General features: G+C 46.6%; 1 long non-coding RNA gene across 1 annotated transcript in view; it reads right to left on the bottom strand.

Moving 5' to 3' along the window:
- Nucleotides 1-8,037: 8,037 nt before the first annotated feature.
- LOC146359101 (uncharacterized) overlaps nt 8,038-9,104 on the bottom strand; it is a 127,109-nt gene continuing 126,042 nt past the window's right edge. The window contains exon 4 of the long non-coding RNA XR_014787193.1: nt 8,038-8,372. This is a non-coding gene — a long non-coding RNA (uncharacterized LOC146359101). The remainder of the gene's footprint in view (nt 8,373-9,104) is intronic.

The raw sequence follows: 9,104 nt of genomic DNA, 5'->3' as shown, positions 1-9,104 counted from the left end.
GCAGCACGTATTGGCAGAAGGTGGGAATGACACAGATGACCCTGAACACAGGGACACACTCCATTTTATTATATGACTGAGTTGGGTTGTGCCAAATTCATAAAAAGCAGGGTGCGTGGGAACAATTTAAGGTGCAGCATGGGTGGTTGGAAGAAGAGCTGGTCTCTCTCCTGCACATGCTTTTGCCAGCCATTTTTGTCTCCTGCTGGAGATTACCCCCAGTCACCTTACTGATAGAAAAAAAGAGTCCCCATCAGTAGGGCAACTAAGTAAAAAAAAAAAGTAACTAAGGCAAAACAGGTTTGAGGGGAAGCACAGGTAAGGGTGGCTGAACTCCCGTTCTCACCTGTGGTATACTTTACCACGCACATATGCACACGTGCACACACACTTTATAATATAAAGCTTACATGAATTTGGTGGTGTCCCAACTCTTACACCTAGGCCTTCCACCATAACATCTAGTGTGACCCACAGATTAATCTGTGTTAAAAAGCAATGTCTGAAAACGGCCCTGATACAATATATCAGCTATAATCCAACACAGAGTTGAGTGATCTTAAGCACATGGAGTTCAATTCAATGGGATTAAATGTGCTTGATTTAAGGTTGGAATATGACCATTGTCTTCTATACAGTCCTTTGTAAGCAGATGGTGCTGGAACAGAAACGGTCTTTCTGAGTAACGAATAGCATTACTGAACAACAACAAAACCGCCTTCATGTTTTTTAAAGCACGTTGATTATAATTTCTATATGTCACGAGTAAAAGCCACACAAACACTGCACATTTGTAGTGGAGGAAAGAGTTTGATGGCATTCTCTGACCACTAAGGCCACCATTATAGAATCTCCATCTGACTGGCCTGAAATTCTGACTTCCAAGTCATATGGCACCTGTTACCTCCTTATTGTACTTCATGGCCAGTAACTATTTTATTATTTAGTATCCCTCCAAATAATCCTTTGCAGTCATCACCAATAAAGGGACTTCTTGACATAAAAAACTTCATCAAAAAGAAATCAGTGTATATATTAGAGCCAGCTTTTTAGACACTTCAGAATATAATTTGATGGTTTATAGTAGAAAAATCACAGCCTAAAAACCCTACTCCTTTTATAGTAAACATGCATTTAGATTTTGCGGATCTTCTTTCCCTCATGAGACCCTTTGAAGAGTTCCATTTTCTAATATTTCTCAACAAAGCCATAATCTTGCCACTGCCTGGCTCATCTGTTCCTTTCCCAGAGGCCTTTCAATAACCGCTTTCTAAAAGATTTGAATGCCGTTTTTCACACATTAATATTAATACTTGAATGTGTGAACATCAAACGCTTTAATTGCTTTTGAAGTGGTTGCTTGATGTGCCTGAGTAAACATTCCTTACTTAGACTGGTTGTAGTTCCATTAGTACTGATAATTATTGAGTACTCCACAAATAAATTCTTCAGTTTAATAGCAGTTAAATGGTTGGAGATATGCACAACAAAATTCTTTATGAAAGCACAGGAAGAGCAATGAATCACAAGGAAAATTGGAAGATGCAAATGAGGCAAACACAACGATCAGACTTTTAAAAATACATTCTTTGTACAATAAAGTCCAAATCTTCTATGCAAGAGAGGTCCGTTTTTTACTTCCTTTGCCCACTCACATCTTCTTTGTTTGCAGTCCTAGCAATGAAATATCTGAAATATCCTCATAATTCTCTCTCCCTCCCTCCCTCCCTCTCCAGGAAGCTAGTGCACTGTTCGGAGACTTTGTGGTAAGATACCACCCTCCTCAGATTTTCCTTGGGCCATTGATTTGTGGCCAAAATGCTTTGTGTCTGTGGGAAAATTGGTAAACACAGCAGCTCAACTGCCTTCAAAATGTTCATTAGCAGAATCCATAGTCAAACAAGAAAATCCGCAAATTGTCAGGCATCAAATTATGTTGAAATCCTGAATGTGGCTTTCTATCAGCTGTCCTCTCAGAACATATATGTGGTGCTGCCTATCTCTCTTCCTTCAAACCCTCCTCAGAAGCCACGCTTTCTGTGTGCTTTTGGCTAATCCTCTTGATAGTAGCCAAGTGTCCTGTTTTACAGAGGACAGTTCTCTATTTGAAGGGTTGCCAGAGGACTGCCACCTATTTTGAAGGTGTCCTTTATGTGAAGGCCTGCACAGTCCAAGTCCAGTTTGAAGATAAAGAACCATAAGAAGGGAGACTTGGGACTTGAAATTGCCCATCAATACCAGACTGACCCCTTCATGGATCACTGCCTTGTTGTGGCGAAGGGGCTTGCGTAACTCAGTGAAGCCATAAGCTATGCCGTGCAGGGCCACCCAAGACGGACAGGTCATGGCGGAGAGTTCTGACAAAATGTGGTCCACTGGAGAAGGAAATGGCAACCCGCTCCTGTATTCTTGCCAAGAAAACCCCATGGAACGTATCACAAGGCTAAAAGAGATGACGCCGGAAGATGAGCCCCTCAGGTCGGAAGGTGTCCAATATGCTACTGGGGAAGAGCAGAGGGTATTTCCAAGTAGCGCCAGAAAGAGTGAAGCGGCTGGGCCAAACCCGAAAGGACACTCAGCTGTGGATGTGTCTGGTGGTGAAAAGAAAATATGAACTTGAGCACGCTCCGGGAGAGCGAAAGAAAGGAAGGCATGGCGTGCTATGGTCCATGGGGTCACGAAGAGTCGGACACGACTGAACGACTGAACAACAACAACCAGACTGAGCAAGGCACACATGTCACCTGGCCACAGTCTTCCACGTTATCATGAGATGTATTGTATTTCTAGTTAAATTATAATACTAACTTCTAAATTTGCATCCATATATATATAAATCAGCATATGCAAATCAGTTCCCTCTTTTGGGGGTAGAGCGTGTCCTCTTTTTTTGGCAATTCATAAGTGACCACCCCACTCTCAATCATCATTCTCAATTAAACCAAGCTTGACGTATGTGTTAGAGCATTTCCCCATTCTTCCTTCCCTTCTGGCTGATACAGAAGCATCTGGACCCAGATCTATCTATCTGGACTCATGCCCAGGCAATGGCTGTGGCCAGAGGTGCCTTTGCCAAGCTACACCCACCCATTCCAGGAGCCTGCAGATTTGGCCATGGCAACACATGCCTTAGTTATGTCACATCTGAAATGGGGCTGCCTTTGAAAACTGTCCAGACATTTCAGCACGATGCTGCTTATTGGGAGCATGTGACCCCCTTATTAAAACAGCTGCACTGGTTCCCAATTTTTTTCCAGGCCCAGTTCAAAAAGTTCTGGCTTTAACGCCCTTGACGGTTTGAGAGCAGGATATCTGAAGGACTGCCTTCTCCAGTATGAACCTGCACAGACATAAAGGTCATGATCAGAGGTCCTCTTATGTGTTCACCAGTCTCTGTACTCCCCTGAACAAGGACAAGGTAAAAAAAAACCCTTTTCAGAAGTCACACCTCGGCTGTGGAACTCCCTCCCAAAGGAGGGTTGCCTAGCCGCTTCATTTATGACCTGTTATTGTATAGTTAATAACAATCAGCCAGCGCTCTTTTTAACCCTTTTAATATTTATTATTATTTTTATAATTGGTAGCACTGCTGAATTTTAAATTCATTTTTCTTGATCTTTGTTTTGATGGTGCCCCTGTTTTTATGGATAAGGTCTTACTCTGCTTCTTTGTTAGCTGCTGTCAGGAGCACCCTAGCTGCCTCTTACAGTCACCTCCAATAGCCAACTCAAGACACAGACGAAAAGGATTCTTTTCAAGGCTTTATTCCTTTTACAACTTAATGACTCTTTCAGATGCTAATCACCAGCGACTAAGCAAGGAACAGCCCTGGGGAAAGATAGCAGAGTAGCCTAAGCTCCAGGTAAGACAGTTGGTCCCCATCTGAAGGGTAATCACGGGAAGACTCTGAACTTATGGGCTATGGAGAGATCCTCCCTCTTTCCCTTGGGTCCTCAGGATGCGACCATTGTTTGAGCGCCAAATGAGCGGAACGCCTCCTTTCAGCGCCCTCCATCTGTCGCCGCTCCCTGCGTCAGCGCCGAGAGTCCAGCAAGCCCCCCTCCAGTGCTCTCTCACTGCCAGGGTCACTATCTATCCCAGGAATGCTGGCAGGAGGAATCTCTGCCAGCTGCTGTGCTTGTGAGGGACGAGCGAGCTCCTCTCCCACGGATTGCTGTTCCTCCTCAGAATCAGAACTGCTCTGGATAGGGATGGACGAAAGTCACTTACCTGATCCTGAAGCTTGCTTCGCGGTGGGGGGGAGGCACTCCATCCCTCCCCCCGAAATTCTGGCCAGGGGGGAGGCGCCCCATCCCTCCCTGCCAAAATTCTGGCCGGGGGGGAGGCGCCCCGTCCCTCCGGCCGCGAAACCTCATCTCCTGCCTGGACGCAAATGAGGCGGCCATAGCCGCCGCCATTTGCGTCCCTGCAGTCAGCCATCATAGGCTACGTAAATGTTTACGTAGCCTATCACGGCTGACTTTGGGGGGCAAAAAAAGCGCGTACGCAAATGGCAGCGCCCATGGGCGTCGCCATTTGTGTTCCTTATTTTGGCACGTGTAGTCTACGTAAACATTTACGTAGACTACACGTGCCAAAATAAGGAAGGCAAATGGCAGCGCCCATGGGCGCTGCCATTTGCGTACACGTTTTTTTTTTTTCCCCCAAAGTCAGCCGTGATAGGCGACGTAAACATTTACGTAGCCTATCACGGTGTTTTTTAAAAATCTAGCTGTGATAGGCTACGTAAATCTTTACGTAGCCTATCACGTTTGTTTGGTTGGTTGGTTTCTTTACTTGGAAATGGCGGTGGCAGCAGCCGGTCAGAAGTTCGGCCGCCGCTGCTGCCGCCCCACCGCCAAACCGCCGCCGGAGCCGCCGCCGCCAGGGACATTCGAGCAAGGTAAGTCCCATCCCGGGGGGGGGTGCGGGGGGGCAGACCGTTTCTCCACCAATTTCGGGGGGCCAAATGCGCTGGCATTCAGCCTCCCCGAGATTCGTGGAGAAATTCTCTGACATCCCTAGCTCTGGGGTCCTATTGGCTCAGTTTCCACCCTGACAGCTGCCTTGAATGGTGGAGCGGGGAGGACTTTTACTTTGATTGATTGATTTGTTAAATATGAACATGCTGGACTCAAGCTTTCTTTGCACTATATGTGCTCCGCCTGGAACTTGAGATGTGCTATTATTCTTGAAAGGAGGAAAGAGAAGAAGAAGAAGAAGAAGAAGAAGAAGAAGAAGAAGAAGAAGAAGAAGAAGAAGAAGAAGAAGCAGCAGCAGCAGCAGCAGCAGCAGCTCAGTACACCTCGGTGATGCTCCTCATGGTGGTGGTGGTGGTTATTATTGGAAACGCATTATTTTAATTGATTTAACTGTGTCCCTGTGGTTGAAGCTTGCAGTGGCATTTTCAGCCACTAGGGGCAGACTCCCCTAACCAGCACACAGCTTTGCTGTAGGGATGTCAGAGAATTCCGCCACGGACAACAGTGAGAATCCGGCCCCCCGGAATCTGTGGCAGAACGGCCTCCCCCACCCCGCCACCCCGCGGAATCCCCCCGGGACTGAACGAAGCTGGCGGTGGATCCTGCGGCTCCAGCACCTCCAGCTGGTCTCCCAGCCGCTGCCGGGCTGCTGCGGCTGCAAATGGCGGCTGTCGTCGCGGCCGCCATTTGCATCCTTGCAGTAAGCCCTGATAGGCTACGTAAATACTTACGTAGCCTATCACAGGAAAGAGCAGGGGCGCAAATACTTACGTAGTCTATCATGGCTTACTGCAAGGACGCAAATGGCGGCCGCTACGATGGCCGCCATTTGCAGCCGCAGCAGCCCGGCAGCGGCCGGAACTCCAGCTGCAGCTGGCCCCGGCTGGCGGCTCCACAGAGCCACTATGGAGCGGAGCTGGCCGGGGAGGATTCCAGGGGGAGGGACGGAGCGCCTCCCCCCCACCGCGGATTGACTGGCACGGAGCCAGGTAGGGATTTTGTACATCCCTACTTTGCTGTCTTTACAGTTTGAAGCCAGGGAGGATTAGTAAGCCAAGGGATATACCTAACCTTTCTCCCTGCTGTGGGGCAGACCCCCAGCTGGGAATGGAGTGGGCAGACCCTCCCATAGGAGGCTAGAGAGGCACACCACAGCAGGGGCCATGCCTAGGGTGTCAGCAGGTATGCCTTCACTCAGACAGGACAATGTGTTCAACTCTGACAGGTACATGAGTTTCCTTGAAGGCTTTGCTGTATCAAACTAAGGATTATTTCAACCCATGAAAAGCTGGGTCCATTCACTAGTAAGATATAAGAAAGAAGCCACGACAAGTGCTCTTAAAATGCACTGTTGTTTGTTTAACATTGAATAGGTAGACCCAAAAGCCCGGTTATTATGATACATAATGCAAATGCTCTTCTATATTTTTATTTTTTTGCATTTGAATCCTGAATATATCCCAGAGCGGATCTTTGAACCTTACAATTAATTTTGGCCTGACCGCACTGACACAAGAGTAGTGCTCTTGCTGGCTGAGATGGGCGAAACAACAACAAAAGTTAGTCCCACAGCAGGGGTGGGGAAGTGTGGCCCTCCAGATGCAGTTAGACTGCAATTCCCATCATCCTTAGTCAGCATAGCCAATGGTGAAGGATGATGGGGACTGCAGTCCAACATAGGGCCAGCCCTCCCATGAGCAAGGGTGCCTTGCACTGCCTCAGGCAGTGGAGAGGGAGGAGCAGCAAATTGCGATGCTCCCACCCCACCCCACCAGGAGGGCCCGCCTCAACCTCCAGTGGGTGTGTTTGCCGCAGTGAGAGAATAGCTAATGGGCCTTTCCAGAGCAGCCGTCCTCTGGAGAACCATGTCGGATGAGGAAGTGGCAGGTGTGGCTCTTCAGGAAGGTGAGCTCCTGTACAGGTGATCTCCTGGACACACCTCCCATGCCTGCTCTGAGGAAGGACAACATCTGGAGAGCCCCACGTTCCCCACTCCTGCCCTAAAGTGTATTCATCTGCAGATGTGTGAAGTAATGACCTCATAGGAGTGGTTACAATTTATTCATTCTCTGGGATGAGAAAGAAAGTGGAATGGAGACGTTAACTCACTGACTCACATTTCTGAGCTGGCATCTAGCTCCCACTCAGGCTATTTGGGGGCAACTCCGCATCGGCAGCAACTTGCATAGGACAACTCACTTCCATGCATGTACAATCTGGCACTTAATTGGCATCCCCAGGTCTGTGAAACCTAATAAAGCCGAGTCTCATTTAACTCACATCACATTTCAATCAGAGCATGTGCTTTCGTTCTTAGTGGCATAGTGGGTGATTTACACTGCATCCAATGTCAGAACCGGAGCTGTTTTAACCGGCAAAATATTGTGGCTGAATGTAAGCAGTGCAAAAATATTTTCATGTATGCACTATGGGAAATTAATTTCCACATTCAAAATTCTGAATACAGTACAAGGAAGCTGGAAAACCTGGCCTGCGATTACAACTTTGACTGATGTTCAAATTAAGTGGCTATTTGGTGTGCAGGCATGTTATAAATCGGGAGGCTAACACTGGCTGTCATTGAGATATATGATTTTATTCAGGAAAACATCAATAAAATATAGTCTTCTGTCCCTTTAGTCCTTTTAAATGTTAGCATTTGTAAAAATAAGACTTTCCAGCTCATTAAATTGCAGCTTGCAGGGCAATCCACCAAACTAGTTAATCTCTATAAATGGTTGTTCTGTTTGAGCTTTGTCATCGGCTTTTACGGTATCAGTGTCAAACACTGAGCTAGATTTTTCAGTGCAAGCTAGCTGCACAGTTTGTAGTGGCAAATGTCTCTGACAACCTCAAAAAAAAAAAAAAAGTGGAACCAAGAGTTATAAAATATGTAGTTGCTGAGAAATGGGTGAGAACTGGACTGCTGCTTTTGGTAGATGGAGAAGTGAGTAGGTGCAACACCATTTAAATCTTGAGATTCCCCTTAAAAACCCCAGAGCAAAAAAATATATAGCAAAAAAAATAATACACGCCACACACGTGATATTTGTTTGCTTTCCAGTTTATATTATGGGTCTACAAGTGAGACCTGCAACACAGTATTGCAATGCATCTCCTCCACCCCATAAGAGGAGTCATCCTCTTCAGGGCTGCAGATAGCCTGGGACAGCTGCCTTGCAGTGATGTTCAGGCCTCTTGGGGGAAGGCAGTTTTAGGAGAGAAGAGATAAAGGACACCTTCTGGGCCCCCTCCCAGGCCTTCCTGTCCTATGTTGTAGAATGCTAGAGGGCCACCAGCTCCAAATCTGAACATTTTATCAGTGGGAAGACACACATCGTTCTGGAGAGTGGGATGTCCTTTTTCCTCTCCTCTCCTTCTGAAACATTCCTGTAGTGTAGAGAGAAGGTTGTTTCTGTTTTGTTTTTAATCTTGCAGCACACGTCTCCCCAGCCCTAATTGCCAGGGGAGGCCCAAGATGGTGCATCCTCCCATTCTACGTACAAAATAGTCTGTCTTTCTAATTTCCTTATACCTCTTTCTCTTCCTCCACTGCCCTAGACTCAACCACCATCAGCACATGTCACTTTCACTTGTTCTCACTCTTAGTCCATTCCATCCCGTTTCTACAGTAATGTGCATATACATGCAAATTCACATTTAAATGTGTATTAAACACATATTTTCTCTCCAAATACACATCTCCAAACATATTTTATCTCAAAATACACATTTTGAAATGCATTTGTACCCATTGTTTGGACTGGAAACTTTGATGCAACATTGAAGAGCAAAATCTGACTGATAGTTACGTTCTTAGATCCACACATTAATCTCGGAGGCGTTAAGTCAGGTCAGTTCATATCGGAATTTGCACAGACCGAATTCCTCGAGCATCCCTACCCAGAACACACCATTCAGTGGTTGTACGGAATGATGCAGCTTTCTGAATGAATGGAAGCAGCATGCTGACTCAGCAGAACCATGCCTCTGTTCCAGAACAGTTCTGTGAGCAGTGACCCCAAGGGCCAGTCTACCCATACCTAAAAGGCTGGGCTGTATAGAGTCAGCCTCTATCTTCTCCTGGCTTTGTTTCATTTTGCCTTTCAGATTTTGCCTTGA

The sequence above is a fragment of the Heloderma suspectum genome, chromosome 1, assembly GCF_057233095.1.
Source record: "Heloderma suspectum isolate Gila_16-S chromosome 1, 16-S_ref, whole genome shotgun sequence".
In the NCBI taxonomy this organism is placed as follows: domain Eukaryota; kingdom Metazoa; phylum Chordata; class Lepidosauria; order Squamata; family Helodermatidae; genus Heloderma; species Heloderma suspectum.
This window is presented reverse-complemented; position numbering and strand designations above follow the sequence as displayed.